A 16,405-nucleotide genomic window follows, 5' to 3' on the forward strand; every position below is an offset into this window, starting at 1 on the left:
TACATCCCTGCTTTTGGTCTGGTCTCTGCCATACTACACAGTCTGTGGGTGATTTCTTTAAAAAAACAAACAAACCTTGCTCTAATTGAAAAGACAGATTACGAAAATAAGTAGTTGAGCTTGAAAGTCAGCATGCTGTTGTTGTTGTTATGGCTCTAGTGGGGTGTCTCTGTGCAGCCGGGACCCTAAAGGAAATTCTTCAGGTAGCCACAATGGCCAAAAATGATGATAGTGAAAAACTGACTGAGCTGGAAACCAAAATCTGTCATCAGTTTGAATATTATTTTGGTGACTTTCATTTGCTTCGGGACAAAATTTTAAAGGAGCAGATCAAACTAGATGAAGGTTGGGTTCCACTGGAGGTAATGATCAAATTCAACAGGGTAAGCCATCTAGCAACAGACTTCAATGTAGTAGTAGCATTGAGCAAATCAAAGGTAGCGCTCATGAAATAAGTGAAGCTAAAACTAAAATAAAAAGATCTTCCTACAAACCCCTCCCCAAAGTGAATAACGAGTATAAAAATGATGTGAAAACATGTGTTTTTATTAACGGCTTCCCAATGACGCAACCCTTGATGACATAAAGGATGGTTGGAAGGCAAAGACTGAATGCTGGCTTCAGACGAGAACATTGCACCGAGGATCTGAGGGGTCCAGATTTGTTGCGTTCGAGAGATTTGAATGTGCTAAGAAATCCATGGAGACTCCTGGCCAGAACTATAAAGACACAGACCTGGTAATCTTTTTCAAGGATGATTACTATACAAAAAAGAATTTTAAAAGAAAGCAAAATAAAATGGAGGCTAAATGACAAGCTAAACCAGAGCAAGAAGGAACACAGAAGTTAGCAGAAGATGCAGAAATGAAATCTCCAGGAGAAAAGGTTCACTGCTTGCTGTGCGTTCCAGGCAACGTCAGTGATCAGACGTGTAGAGAAGACTTGCACGTGCTTTTACAAGTCATGTAGAACATCAATTGGATTGACTTTGTCCAAGGAACAAAGAGAACGTAATTGTATTTCAAGAAAAAGATGAAGAAGTACTGGATAATGCCAAAGATGCAAGTAGCAATAATCCATCATTCAGGTACAGATAAGAGATAAGAGCTCACGACACACGGAATCCAGGAACAGGAATAGGAAAAGCGATACCAGAAGGGGAGGGCGAAGGTGGGGAGAGAAGGGGAGGACGGGGGAACCAATCTCAATGATCGACACATAACCACACACACACACCCTCCAGGGGGACGAACAACAGAAACCATGGGGGAAGGGAGCTGTATGAAAATAATAATTTATAGGTTATCAAGGGTTCACGAGGGGTCAGGAGGAAGGGAAAAAGAGGAGCTGACACCAAGAGCTCAATAGAAAGTCAATGTCTAGAAAGGAGTGATGGCAACACATGTACAAACATGCCTGACACAATGGAGGTGTGGATTGTTATGACTTATATGAGCCCCCAATGAAATGACCTTTTAATAATAAATCAATAAACTGAAACCAGCCTGTGAAATGCCCACGAGAGCACGTTGGATGCTGAGGTATGAAACAAACAGGTGCCCGTTGGTGGTTCAGTGGTAGAATCCTCATTTTCCATGGAGGAGATCTGGCTTCAAATAGCTCCTCCTGGGCAACCCCCACCCATCAGTCAGAGGAGGCTTGCATGTTGCCATGACACTGAACGGGTCTCGGCAGAGCATCTACACTCAGGCAAACTAGAAAAAACGGCCACCATTTACTCCTGTAAACTAGCCAGTGAAAACCTTGTCGATAACAATGATCAGGCCTGCCACCAAGCAGCTGGATGGCACAGGACTGGGCGATGGTTCATTCTGCTGAGTGTGGGCCAACAGCCAATGACAATAACACAAAACAACCAGGGTTAAAATGGGTTACCAAACAAGAATTAGCATTTACTAAGGACCTACTTACTATGTGCCAACCCTTTCTGGTAGCGTAGTAGGTTATGCATTGAGCTAACTACAAGGCCAACAGTTCAAACCCATCAGTTGCTTTCTAGGAGAAAGAAGCCACTGTCTACTCCTGTAAAGATTTAAAGTAAAGAAACCCAAAGAGTCAGTTCTCCTCTGTCCTAGGGGGTAACTAATAGCTGGAATTGAATTAATGGCAGTGAGTGTGGGCTGACTAAGTGACAGGTTAGTGGATATCCATGCTTTGTCTGCCTAGTCTGTTTTCTCTTTTACTCCTTGTAGCAATAGCTCCCATTGCCTAGTGACACTGCTGTACCCACTTCCCTGACAATTCTCATGCTGATGCCGATGACTCAGCTCAATCTCCTAGCATTACTGAAGCAGGTGACTTAATCCTGAACAGGAAGAATCCTCTGGGAACTTAAGTCTTGAAAGAACCACAAGTAATTAAAGATGAGCCTTTTCATGGTAATTTCAAGAAAACAGACAAAAATCCCTGCTGCTGAAATTCCCAGCGTCCTCAATTCTGTCACTTGATTATTGAGCCCTCCCTTGATTCCGTGAAGTTAACCAGTATCATTCCAAGAGAGCTTCTTTCTTCTCTTGGGTAGGTTGCTTCCTGGTGCTGTAACCCCAGAACTCTGGACAGTACCAGACAATGTGTTAGGTGCTTCATATGTGTGTCAATACATATATATAAACTCATTAAATTTTATACTTATAATGACCTTGAATAAAAGGCATATGTTTTAGTTACCTACAGCTGCTATAACAGAAATACCACAGCAGATGATGTTAACAAACAGAAATTTGTTCTCTCAATGTTTGGGAAGCTGGAAGTTCAAATTCAGAGTGTTGGCCTCTAGGAAAGTCTTTCTCTGTGTGTGAGTTCTGGAAAAAGTCCTTATCTTTTTTTTTCAGCATCTGTGGGTCTAGGGGTCCTTGAAGATCTCCATGTGTCTTGACATCAATCGTTCCCTGAACCTTGGAGTTTCTCAGGCAGGGACCCTCATTACAAAGAATATATTCCACTCCTGACTCTTCTTTCTTGCTGTCGTCTGTCCCTATCTCTGCTCACTTTCTTCTCCTTTCATCTGTTGTTAGATAAAAGCTTTTGCTGGCCACACACAGGGAAACTCTAGGATCAGGGCTGTGATGATTAATGGGGTTCCACCTCATCCATGAAGTCCTGGTGGTTCATTGAGCTATGTGTTGGGCTCAGCAGTCCAAGGTCAGCAGTTCAAAACCACCAACCACTCCACAGGAGAGAGATGAAATTTTCTACCCCCATAAAGATTTATATCCACAGGGACAATTCTGTGTTCTATAGGATCTCTAAGAGTTGGGATTGACTTGATGGGCAGTGAGTGTGTATGTGTGTATCACACCCATAACCTCTTTATTGGCTTATCACTTCAGAGGGATTCATCCTATAACTGCCACCTTACACCACCCCATAACTGCCAAACCACTGAAAATCAAAGTTCAGCCACGTGGACACAGTTGAACCCCTGAGGGTATAGTCATTCCGTTTCACGCACAAGGAAAGGGAGGCTCACTGAGGTACACAAGCTCCTCATGAACACATGACCAGAAAGTGGGGAAGTGCGGCAACGGGTCCAGTTCTTGGGTTTGGATGTCAGAAGGCATATCCCTTCCACTTCACAAACAAGAAGGGGTACTGAAGATTTTCTTTCTGGCCACATAACTTCAGTATTGCAGATGCATTCTGTTGGAAATTTCCTTGCTAGATAAATATCAGCAGAAAAAAACAAATGAAAATTCTACACATTGTGTCAGTGTCCTTACGTGTGTTTATTTCCCTAGTCAAAATATCTCTTAATCACAGAAAAATCTAGATCTTTTATTCTGTTATTTTATGTTCCAAATTCTTTTGTGTTCCAGAAGAAGAAGAAAAATTTGATCGAGTAAACAGTCTCATAATGGCTGTACGTGTAATTGTGGCTCCAGAAGCTTCCTTACTCAAAATGGCCTTAAGTGACGCAGAGACAGCAAGCTCTATGGGGATATCTTGTACATGTAAGTAACTGCACTAAAGGTAGCACTTCTCTTTAGGAAACATATTACTCCATAATTGGAGAGACAGCTAGCAAAGCTCTGAAATGTAAAAGAACAGATGGAAATGACACCAGAAATGTGAAGTTAGTGTGTGTCACTCACTGTGAAGCATGTGGTAAGAGACGCGGGACTCTAAAATCCTCCGAAGGACCTTGGGGAAAAGTTATCAGAGCCAGAGCAATAGGAAATGAGCAATAATATGCTTGCTTTTGTCCACAAGAGAAATGCATGCCGCCTAAACTTCAACAGAAAATAAAGCAAGATTTCTGTGATGCCTGCTGATGTCTTCATCCCAGGAGACAATTTCCAGAAGTCGATTTTTCACTCATAGAACACAACATCTGCGTGGTCACTGTAGCAACTGTGACATTTTTCTGTTTCTTCTGGTTGAACCAGTGACAAGTCACAGCACTAATCCTAAGTTTATTAAGAAGTGTCACCATCTCATGTTAGAAAACTCTCTGGAGGACGTGCTCCTGTTCTCTCTGGTTGATTATTTGAGATTTATGCCCTGAAATGTCAAGCTGCATTTTTAATCTGTCATCAAGGCAGGTTATCAGAACCAGAAGTGACAAGATTTAGCACACAGTTTTTCATACCTATGACTAACAGCAAAAGCTGTAATGTATTTCACCATGTTCAGGGTAAACATGATAAATTAAGGAATAGTTTTCCTCTCTCTTGGTGAATAATTATAGCTTCTGTCTTAATAAAAAGACGTTATTCTTTTTTATTTCCCTAAAGAAGACTAGGATTAATTGCGCAAAATTACACTTGCCCTTAATTGAATAAATTTCCTATTTCCTCTGGATTAGTGGGATATTGTGTATTCTTGAATAGCTTAGGAAAGTCCAAAGACAGAAATCTTTATTGTCAACACCAAACCTTGCTTGGCAATGACCAGGAGAACATAACCACTGGAAATATTCACAGGCAATGACAGGGCTTGATTTTGCTGTGTGATAAATTGGGTTTCTTGGTTCAAATGTCCCATGGCAAACTGAGCTGGCAATGTTTTACAGTTCTAATTCTCATGGATTGAAGTACATTAATTTCACCCAGTGTGACCTGAATGACTTAAGAGGACACTGGTCTTAAACTTTTCTCAGAAACACACAAACGGGAAGCCAAGAGAGATTGCTAGCACAGGGTGGGTGAGGCTTCATAAAGAAATAGACCAAAGTCAAGGCTTCTTACTCTCAACCCTATAGACATTGCAGGTTCCATAATTTTGTTCTGAAAGCCTGTCTTGTATATTATAGATTCTTTATATTTTTTAATCCTTTTATTAGGGGCTGATACAATTCTTATCACAATCCAAACATACATCAGTTGTGTAAAGCACATTTGTACATTCATTGCCCTCATGGTTCTCAAAATATCTGCTTCCCCACCCAAGCCCCTGGCATCAGCTCCTCACTTTCCCCACTCCCTCCCATTTCCCCTCCCTCCTGAACTCTTGATAATTTGCAAATTATTATTTTGTCATATCTTGCACTTTCCAATGTCTCCCTTCACCCACTTTTCTGTTGTTCGTCCCCCAAGGAGGAGGTCACATGTAGATCCTTGTAATCGGTTCCCCATTTCCAACCCACCTTCCCTCTACCCTCCCAGTATCACCGCTCACACCACTGGTCCTGAAGGGATCATCTGTCCTGGATTCCCTGTGTTTCCAGTTCCTTTATGCACCAGTGTACATCCTCTGGTCTAGCCAGATTTGTAAAGTAGAACTGGGATCATGATAGTGGACAGGGAAGAAGCATTTAGGAACTAGAGGAAAGTTGTATGTTTCATCATTGCTATATCGCACCCTGACTGGCTCATCTCCCCGAGACCCCTCTGCAAGGGGATGTCCAGTGGCCTACAAATTGGATTTGGGTCCCCACTCCACACTCCTGCCTTCATTTACTATGATTTTTTTTTCTGACGATGCCTGATACCTGATCCCTTTGACATCTAATGCTTCTTCCATGTGGGTTTTGTTGCTTCTGAGCTAGATTACTTGTTTACTTTCAAGTCTTTAAGACCCCAGCCACTTTATCTTTTGATAGCCGAGCACCATCAGCTTTCTTTGCCACATTTGCTTATGTACCCGTTTGTCTTCAATAATTGTATCTTGGAGTTGAGCATACAGTGATATGCTTTTTTGTTCTTTGATGCCTGATAACTGATTCCTTCAGCACCTCATGATCACACAGACTGGTGTGCTTCTTCCATGTGGGATGACCGCTTGTGTACCTTCAAGCCTTTAAGACCCCAGACACTATATCTTTTGATAGCCGGACACCATCAGCTTTCTTCCACACATTTGCTTATGCACCTGCTTTGTCTTCAGCGGTTGTGTCGGGAAGGTGAGCATCATAGAATGCCAATTTAATAGAAGAAAGTATACTTGCATTGAGGGAGTATTTGAGTGGAGGCCCAATGTCCTTCTGCTACTTTAATACTAAACCTATAAATATATGCACATAGATCTATTTCTCCATCCTCATATATAAATATATGTACATATATATTTACATATATACATGCCTTTATTTAGACCTCTATAAATGCCCTTAGCCTTCTAGCTCTTTCCTCTATTTCCTTTGACTTTCCTCTTGTCCCACTATCATGCTCAGTCTTCATTTGCATTTCAGTAATTTCTCTTGGTTACATTTCCCTTGGTCACACACTACCAGGCCTCCTACACCCTCCTCACCAATTTGGATCATTTGTTGTTCTCTTGTCCCTGGGTTTGTTAACATCACTACCTTTCCCCTCTCCTCCCCATATCCCATGTCCCCCTGAAACTCTCGGTCCTGTTGTTTTCTCCTCCAGATTGTTCATCTAGCCTATTTTATTTAGACAGACCTGCAGAGATAATGACATGCACAAAAACAAGGCAGAAAAAAAACAAGCAACAATATACAACAAAACAACAACAAACCAATGACAAAAAGAAAAGAAAAAAAACAACCAAGAAAGAAAAGCTTGTAATTTGTTTAAGAATTGTTTGTTGGCCTTTAGGAGTATTTTCTAGTCCAGTCTGTTGGGGCACCACGCCCTGGCCCCAAAGTCCACCTTCAGCATTCCCTGGGACCTCTCTGCTCCATTCCCTTGCTGCTCTGTTGCACCCCTTAGTGTTTTGCCTTGGTGTGACAGGATCAGATCAGACGCAAATCGCACACTGTGTCTCCGGTGTTGCCCCCTGTAGGGCTATGGGTCAGTGAGGGACATCATGTCTCATAGTGGGGCTGGCCATGTGGTCCTCTCTGTGGACTGGCTGCTCTAATCAGGAATATCGTCCTCAAGGCCTGGTGGGCCAGGATGTGCTTCACTCTCTCCTCCTCCCCCTTCATCTGCTCCCATGTGCTCTGATTACATATGTCCCTGTTCCAGAGCGGTAGATTCAGTGTTGTCCTTTGAAATAGATTCTTCTGAGGGGAGGGGCAGGTGTCCACTTAGTTGTTGGGATTGGGGCCAGCCCCACCAGACCTCTCCACTAGTTCCCTACTCCATGCTGGCACATTGCATTCACATCTTGGAGCACTGGGTTGAAGTCTGGTCTCTCTTTCCCTGTGGAGATATAAACAATACCCTCCCCTTGAGTGGGTTAGTGCCCTGTGCCCCCGCTACCCATTTCTATTTTTTTTTCCTTTCCCCACCTCCTTTTTAGTTAGCAACCATATGTATCCCTGTATTTGGTCTGGCCCCTGTCGTACTACCTGGTCCTCACCTCAGGAATGTTTGTATACAGTAGCTTTTTCCCTATGCCCCTTTTGCATTTTTTTTTAAAGCTTACCTCAGAGGACTCATGTTGTATTTGTCCTTTTGTGCTTGGCTTAGGCTTACTTCACTTAGCATGATTTCCTCCAGTTCTTCCCATGCAGCAATGTGCTTCATACGTTCATCCCTGCTTTATAGCGATATGTAGTACTTCATTGTATATGTACCACAGCTTTTTAATCCACTCATCAGTTGATGGAAATTTGGGTTGTTTCCAACTCCTTGTAATTGTGAACTGTGCCGCAATGAACATTGGAGCACAGATGGCTGGCCTTGGTTTGTTTCTTGCCTTTTCTGGGTATATGCCCAGTAGGGGGATTGCTGGGTCGTATGGTAACTCGATTTCCATCTGTTTTAGATATCTCCAGATCAATTTCCATAGTGACTGTACATACTTACAGGTCCACCAGCAGTGGATGAGAGTTCCTGCGTAGACTCTTTAGCAGTGTCTACCCAATAGACACCAGGAGCACACACTACTGACCACCACCAGTTGTGACAGCCAATAAAGGTTCTCAGCATTGCCAAAAGGTTCTTTGTGTTTGATCAGGTTGACTAGAGAAACAAATTCAGGGACACTCTTGTATTGTAAGAAAGAGTTTTATATCAAGAATTTTTATATTAAGTTTTATAGGAAGAAGTCATTATATACCAGCCAAAAAATTCCAGCCCAGTCCAACTCAATTCCATAAATCTGATACTAGTCCATAAGTCCCCCTTCAGAATCACACAGTCACAAGTAATGATGCAGAGTGCAGAAAGATCACAGGCTGGTGGGTGCCTCTGGCACAATCATGATCAGCAAGCAGGAAGGTGAAGACAGAGCAAGAAAGAGGAGGTTCCTAGGGCCCGCCTTATGAGAAGGTCACACGTGGCCTGATTGGCACCTTGAATACCACACCTACACTTTTACATACCTTCAAGTTAACATGAGATTATGTAACTAATATATTTCTAAAGGGCAGAAACTGTCCTTGGTCAAAACCTACTGCCCTAAATTGTAGCACTCACGTCTGGTCTCAAATATAGAGAACCATTGTAGCTGAAACAGGTAGCTGTTCCCCAAGGTCTATAGTGCATTGGGCAAAAGATTTATTTAAAGTTTTAAAAAGCAAAGATGTCGCATTGTGGGCCAAGATGTGTCTGATCCATGCCATGATATTTTCAATTACTTCATATGCATGGGAAGCTGGACACTGAACAAGCAAAACCAAAGATGAGTTAATGCCTTTTAATTATGTTGTTAGCAAAGAACATTAAATGTGTTATTAACTGTCAGAAAAATGAACAGACCTGTCTTAGAAAAAAAGAGTCAAAATTCTCCTCAGAAGTGAGGACACTGAGACTTCATGTCACTCACTTTGGGCCTGTTTTCATTCTTCCCCAGTTCTTCTTTCTGGGTGTGTATGAATGTGATCACGGGAGCTGCAGCAGCCCTCCTGGACGCAGGGGTTGAGCTACATGTCTGGCGAGATTAACAGGGCCTGGCTGTAGGATATAGCAAGGGTGCCATTATCAGCCCTGACCCCTGACAGAAATGCTCTCTGTCTGGCCTAAACCAATAGTGCAGCGTAGTTAATGCACGGTCTAATTATTGCTGCACAGACGGAATCTATAAGGCTTCAATTGAGAGAAGCCTTACTCTATCTGGATTTAAGGAATGCGCTAACTAATTCGAAAATAATTATTTTCCCACTCAAACACTACTTATCAGGAAGAAAAACATTGATCAGGAAGGGAGAACCAAAACAAGTCCAGCTCACTCCCACAGTCAATCCTGGCTCATAGCAATCTCCCTGTAGCTTTCCAGACTTTAACTTTTTAAACTGTTTACTATTCAACCTATTTTCTCTAACTGTTTAAAGAAGTAAGAACCTCTCTCTCTCTCTCTCTCTCTCTCTCTCTCTCTCTCTCTCTCTCTCTCTCTCTCTCGGAGGTGTTGGTGGTTACAAACTGCGAACCATGCAGATTTCAGCTCAATATGTAACCGCACACCACCAGGGCTCCTTGAGGAAGAGAGGAAAGAGTTTGTAAGACCAGCCGGTTAGACCAGCTGAATTGACACAGGTGATCAAACAGCAAGACGGTGTGCATGGGTAGTCCTTTCAAAGCTTAAATTGGAATGCGTGCCTCGGCAGGTAAGACTGGAGGTGCCCCTTTGCGTAAGTTGATTAATCAAAGAGGATGTGCCGAGATGCAAGTCTGTGAGTGTCAAAAATGAGAGCAACATACAAGTGGAAAGGATGACCCGGTGTCTAGTCACCTGCTCAGCCCTATGGACAAGCTCTGAGTCACAAGAATGAAGACCTTCGGACCCAAGGTGGGGAAATGTGCTCAGGCTTACAGTGTGGCAAAGCATGCACAGACAGGGAAGGTTAACTCAGCGCTCTCAGCTTTGACAAGAAATGCAGCCCCACTGTGAAGGTTCCAGTGACTGGAGGGTGACAGCAGGAGACACTGTGGCAGAGGGGGAGGAGGGACATGCCAGAGAGATAGAATATTATATAAGACTGGGCTTTGCTTCTAAGCATAAGTGAGATATCCCATAGAAACACTTGGAGTTATGTAGCGATGACGTAAATTTGCAAGAGAATGAAGCATCAACAGGTAAGGCCCTATGTTGGAAAAGTGGACTATTAATGTTGACCATCTCCTGGGCAGACAATGGCGAATATCCAACCCAACCAGTATTCCAAGATCCTGGTATTCCCTACCATGCTCAGCCATGAGGCTGTAAGAGAATGTTCAGGTGGGTATGAAGAAGACAGAGGCTAGTGGAATTTCTGCGGCTGTAGCCTTCCTGATGCAAACATTGCCCTTACCCTGCTCCCTTCTTTCTGCTGAAATGTGGATGTGATTCCTGAGGCAATAGCAGCCATCATCGTTGACCCACTGCTGACTATTGAGTTCTTGTTAAGTGAGTAAAGCATCCCTGATGCATGTAAAGTGTTGTAGTTGGGTTCTCCATCACTTGAAGGCACTGCTAATTGCTACCTGATATATGCTTGCGGGAGGAAAAGACCCAAGGAAATTGATATTAACAACAAGTCTTGCTGGCAGCCCTTCAAGAAAAAACAGACAGACTCTCATATACAAGTATCTTTTCACTCACTTTGCTCACTCTACTTGTGTCATTTGTGTGACTTCTTACAATGTTTTGGTGTTCTTATACCTAAACAAAAAGGTTTGGTATAGGTGAGGCTGTAGAGAAACTAGACCTCTCCTATAGTCCAGGTGGGAATAGATGGTATGGCCCCTCTAGAAAACTTTTTGATAGGTTTTAGGAAACCAGTACCTACCAGTTGTTATCTAGGCAGTTCCAATTCCTGGTCACCCATGGGGGTCGGAGTCGAGCTGTGCTTCACAGGGTTCCCAATGGCGGGTCTTTCAGCCAGGGATCACAAGATCTTTTTTTCGGAGGCACTTCTGGGTAGACTGGAACAGGCAGCTGAATGCATTAACTGTCAGTCCTAACCAGAGACTCCTTTTAGAAAATTAGACATAGACTTTTCATACCATCCAGCAATCACACTGTTGGATGTTCATCCCAGAGAAATGAACACCTACAGTCACAAAAGCCTGCATACAAATAGCTTCAGCAGTTTTGTTTGTAATAGCAACAACCTGAAAATCACTCAGATGCCTTCTGATGGTTGAATAGTTCAGCAAACTCTCCTCCAAAGAATATGACTCAGCAATAAAAGACCAAACATGATGCATGTAAGAACCTGAATGGACCTCAAGGGCATGTTCTCAGAGATAAAAAGTCAATTTGAGTAGGTCATACACTGCATGATCTCATTGACACAAATTCTCAGGTGACAGAAGTATAGAAATGGAAAACAGATTAGTGGTTGCCAGTGTCAAGAGAGAGGGAGGGAGGGGGGGCTGTAAATACAAAGCATTAATACTAGGGAGTGCCTTTGTGATGAAGGAACAGGTCTGTAGTTCTGTATCATGACTGTGGTGGTGGTTACACCAATTTATTCATGCAAACAAACTGCCCAGAACTCCACAGCAAGATGTATGTGTAAACCAGCAGGAATGGAATGAGGTCTATGCTCTAGAGGCCAATGGTAATGAAACAATAAAAATGCTCTCAGCTTTTATGAGTTAGAAAAGTGACCCACCCATGGGGAGGGTATTGTTTATGTCTCCCAGTAAAGAAAAAAAGGGACCAGACCTCAAACTGGTGCACCAAGATTTGAAGGCAATATACCAGCATGAAGGAGCAAACCAACAGAGGTCTTTGGGGACAGCCCCAATCCTAGCTATGTGAACCTCTCCCCAGAAAAGTGCCCTAGGGAGAACATCACTGAAGACACAGCTCATGAAGAGGGGCAGGTCTGCCAACATGAGGGAACAAGAGAGAAGGGATGAGCCAGCCAGGGTGCAGTGCAGTAATGATGAAACACACAACATTCTCTAGTTCTTGACTGCTTCCTCTCCACCCCCCTATCATGACCCGAGTTCTACCTTACAAATCCGGCTCCACCAGACCATATACACTGATACAGAAAAGAGCTCTGAACCCCACACAGAATGCCGAACAGAAAACCACTCAGGGACAATAGTGGGAATAAAGATACTATGAGCATAGGGGAAAGGTAGGGGGGGAAAGGAGGAACCAATCTCAATGAGCTACATATAACACCCCGAACCCAGGGTGACAAAAAACAGATATGTGGGTGAAGGGAGACAGCAGATGGTGTAAGATATAAAAATAGGGGGACTAAGTAACACATACCAGAGGGACTCCACAGAAATCAGCGCAGGAACAGTTAATAAAAGGGAAATCCCACACTGCCCGGTCACAGGAAGAGCATCATAAAGATAAGTAGGAACAGACCCACTAGGATTTGAGGAGCTGGGAGGGTTTGGCTTACCACAGTGGAGGCCGGCTAGGGTCTAACCTTAGCCCCACCACTGTCTCGGCCAGAGCCAGGATCATTTGGAGCCGGCACAGGGGATTTATCTCAATACAGCCACAACTTGCCACTGCCTCAGGACTTTGATTAAAACCCTCCAGCCCCACAGGCAAGGATGGGGCTCAGCTGTATTGTTACTTTTGTTTCCCTCTCTTCTCTCTGTCCCCCACAGTGTCAGTGGGTTTAGTTGCTTTTTATTTCTTTTTCTCTTCCCTCTTCTCTCACACACCATCCAACACCAATTCCTGCTTAAGACACTCAAGAAGATAGGAATGGAAAGAAAATTCCTAAAAATAATACAAGCTATATATGAAACACCAACAGCCAACATGGTTGTCAGTGGAGAAAAGATGAAAACAATCCCAAAGGAAAAGGGGACCAGACAAGGATGCCCCTTGTCCCACTCTTATTTAACATCGTACTGGAGGTTTTAGCTAATAGCATAAGATAAAGAAAAGACATCAAATGTATTTGTCTAGGGAAGGAAAAGATGAAACGATCGTTATTTGTAGTCGATATGATTTTATATATGGAAAATCCCAAAAGCTCCACAAGGGGAGTGCTGGAAGCAATAGAGAAATATGGCAGAGTGGCAGGATACAAGAACAGATGTCTGTCAGACTGCTATATATATCAGATAAGACCACAGAAAAGGAGATCAAAAAGGTAGTACCCTTCAAAACAGCCCAGCACAAATTGAAATATCTGGGGATATGTCTCACTAAAAGAACAAAATATTTATACGAGGAAAGCTACAGAACACAATTACAAGAAACAAAGAGTGCTCTCAACAAATGGAAGAATATCCCATGTTCATGGATTGGAAGACTCAATATAGTAAAGATGTCGGTTCTGATCAAGGTATGATGTAAGTTTAATGCTATCCTGATACAATTACCCTCATCTTTTTTCAAATAAATGGAAAACTGATTACCAACTTCATATGGAGAGGGAAGAAGCTCGAATTAGTAGAGAACTCCTCAAGAAGGACACAGTGGAAGAGCTTGCTTTACCTGACTTTAGCACATATTAAACAGCTACAGTGGTTAAAATTGCATGGTATTGGTATAATGACAGATACTCAGACCAATGGAAAAAAATCTGAAAACCCAGAAATAAAATCATCAGCATGTAGACAACTGACCTTTGATAAGAGCACCCCCAAAAATCAAATGGGAAGCAGATGCCCTCTTCAATATTTGATGCTGGGGGGAAAATGGATATCTACCTGCAGAAAAATGAAGCAAGACCCCTATCTCACTCCATACACAAGAATAAACTCAAGGTAGATCACAGACCTCAAGGTAAAACCCCGAACTCTTAGGACCATCAATGATGGAATTGGGACTAACCTGAGAACTTTGGCGCAAGGAATACAAAGGCTATCAGAAACAGGGAAGGACTCAAATACAGATGAGTTACAAATTGACAAGTGGAATATACTGAAGATAATTCACCTATGTATATTGAAAGAATTCATCAAGAGAGTAATAAGAGAACCCACCGACTGGGAAACATATTTAGCAATGACTCATCAGACAAAAAGACTTTACTACTAAAATCTACAAAAAGAAAAAAATAACAATTGCCCACTGAGCTGGTGTGCAAAGGACCTGAACAGAAGTTTCACAGGAGCAGAAATCCAAATGGCCAATAAACATATGAGAAAATATTCACAATCATTAGCCATAAGAGAAAAGCAAATTAAAACAACAATGAGATACCACCTAACACCCTCAAGGTACCCCAATTCAAAAAATTCAGAAAGCAGCAAGTGTTGAAGGGGCTGTGGTGAGATTGGAACTCTCGTCCACTGCTGGTGGACCTGTAGGTATGTACAGCCACTATGGAAATCAATTTGGAAATATTAAAACAGATTGAAATTTAGCTACCATATGGCCCAGCAATCCCCTACTTGGCATATACCCAGAAGAGGCAAGAAACAAAACACAGCCAGACAGCTGTGCTCCAGTGCTCATTGCAGCATAGCTCACAATTACAAGGAGTTGGAAACAACCCAAATTTCCATCAAGAGATGAATGAATTAAAAATCTGTGGTACATACATGCAATGGAGTACTACGCATCACTAAAAAGCAGTGATGAACGCATGAAGCACATTGCCGCATGGGAAGAACTGGAGGAAATCATGCTAAGCAAAGTAAGCCAAGCACAAAAGGACAAGTACAACATGAATCTGCTGAGGTAAGCTTAAAAAAATGCAAAAGGGGCATAGGGAAAAAGCTACTGTATACAAACATTCCTGGGGTAAGGACCACCAGGTAGTATGGCAGGGGCCAGACCAAATCCAGAGATACATATGGTAGGCAACTGCGGGGGAGGGAGGAAAAAAAAAGACATGGGTAGTGGGGGAACAGGGCACTAACCCACCCAAAGGGAGGGTATTGTTTATATCTCCACAGGGAGAGACCAGACTTCAACCCAGTGCTCCAAGATGTGAATGTAACATACGGGCATGAAGCAGGGAACCAGTGGAGAGGTCTGAGGGGCTGACCCCAATCCCAACTAGGTGAACAAGTGCCCCAATCCCCAGAAAAATTCACTTTTGAAGACAGCACTGAAGCTACAGCTTCAGTGAGGGAGAGAGACATGTCTGATCAGAGCACACAGGAGCAAATGAAGGGGGAGGAAGAGAGAGTGGAGCACATCCTGGCCCACTAAGCCTTGAGGACAATATCCCTGCTCAGAGCAGCCAGTGCACAGAGAGGACCATATGCCCAGCCCCACTATCAGACACGACATCCCTCACTGACCCATAACCCTACAGGGGACAACACTGGAGACACAGTGTAGGAATTGTGCCCGATATGACCCCACCACACGAAGGCAAAACACTAAGGGTGTGCAACAGAACAGCAAAGGAAGCAGAGCAAGGATGTCCTGAGGGAATACCAAAAATAGACTTTGGGGCCAGGGCATGGCACCTCATCAGACTTGACCAGAAAACACTCCTATAGTTCAACAAACAAACCTTGAACAATTTCCAGGCTTTTCTCTTTTTTTATCATTAGTTTGTTGTTGTTGATGTTTTGTTTTCTTTTGCTGCTTTGTTTTGCTCTGTCCTGTTTTTTTTGTATATATTATTATCTCTGCAGGTCTATCTAGATAAATATGCTGGATAAATAATCTGGAGGAGATCCCCTCAAAGAGGGGTTTAGGAGAGGAGATGGGTTAATTAGGGTGTGAGGTAGTACCGATGAAGAACACAGCTTTCCCCCAGATCCCGGATGCTTCCTCCCCCCAACTACCATGATCCGAATTCTACCTTGCAGGCCTGGATAGGACAGAGGCTGTACACTGGTACATATGAGGGCTGGAGGTACAGGGAATCCAGGGTGGATGATACCTTCAGGACCAAGGGTGTGAGGGACGATGCTGGGAGAGTGGAGGGTGAGTGGGTTGGAAAGGGGGAACTGATTACAAGGATCCACATGTGACCTCTTCCCTGGGAGAGGGACAGCAGAGAAGGGGGGAAGGGAGACTCCGGAGACAAAACAACGATGTATAAATTACCAAGGGCATATGAGGGAGGGGGGAATGGGGAGGGAGGGGGGAAAAAAAAAAGAGGACCTGATGCAAGGGGCTTAAGTGGAGAGCAAATGCCTTGAGAATGATTGGGGCAGGGAATGTATGGATGTGCTTTATACAATTGATGTATGTATATGTATGGATTGTGGTA

General features: G+C 43.2%; 1 pseudogene; it reads left to right on the forward strand.

Moving 5' to 3' along the window:
• Nucleotides 1–212: 212 nt before the first annotated feature.
• Nucleotides 213–1,097, forward strand: LOC142422752 (lupus La protein pseudogene; annotated as a pseudogene).
• The last annotated feature ends 15,308 nt before the right edge of the window (nucleotides 1,098–16,405 follow it).

This window comes from Tenrec ecaudatus, chromosome 12 (assembly GCF_050624435.1).
Source record: "Tenrec ecaudatus isolate mTenEca1 chromosome 12, mTenEca1.hap1, whole genome shotgun sequence".
Lineage (NCBI taxonomy): Eukaryota > Metazoa > Chordata > Mammalia > Afrosoricida > Tenrecidae > Tenrec > Tenrec ecaudatus.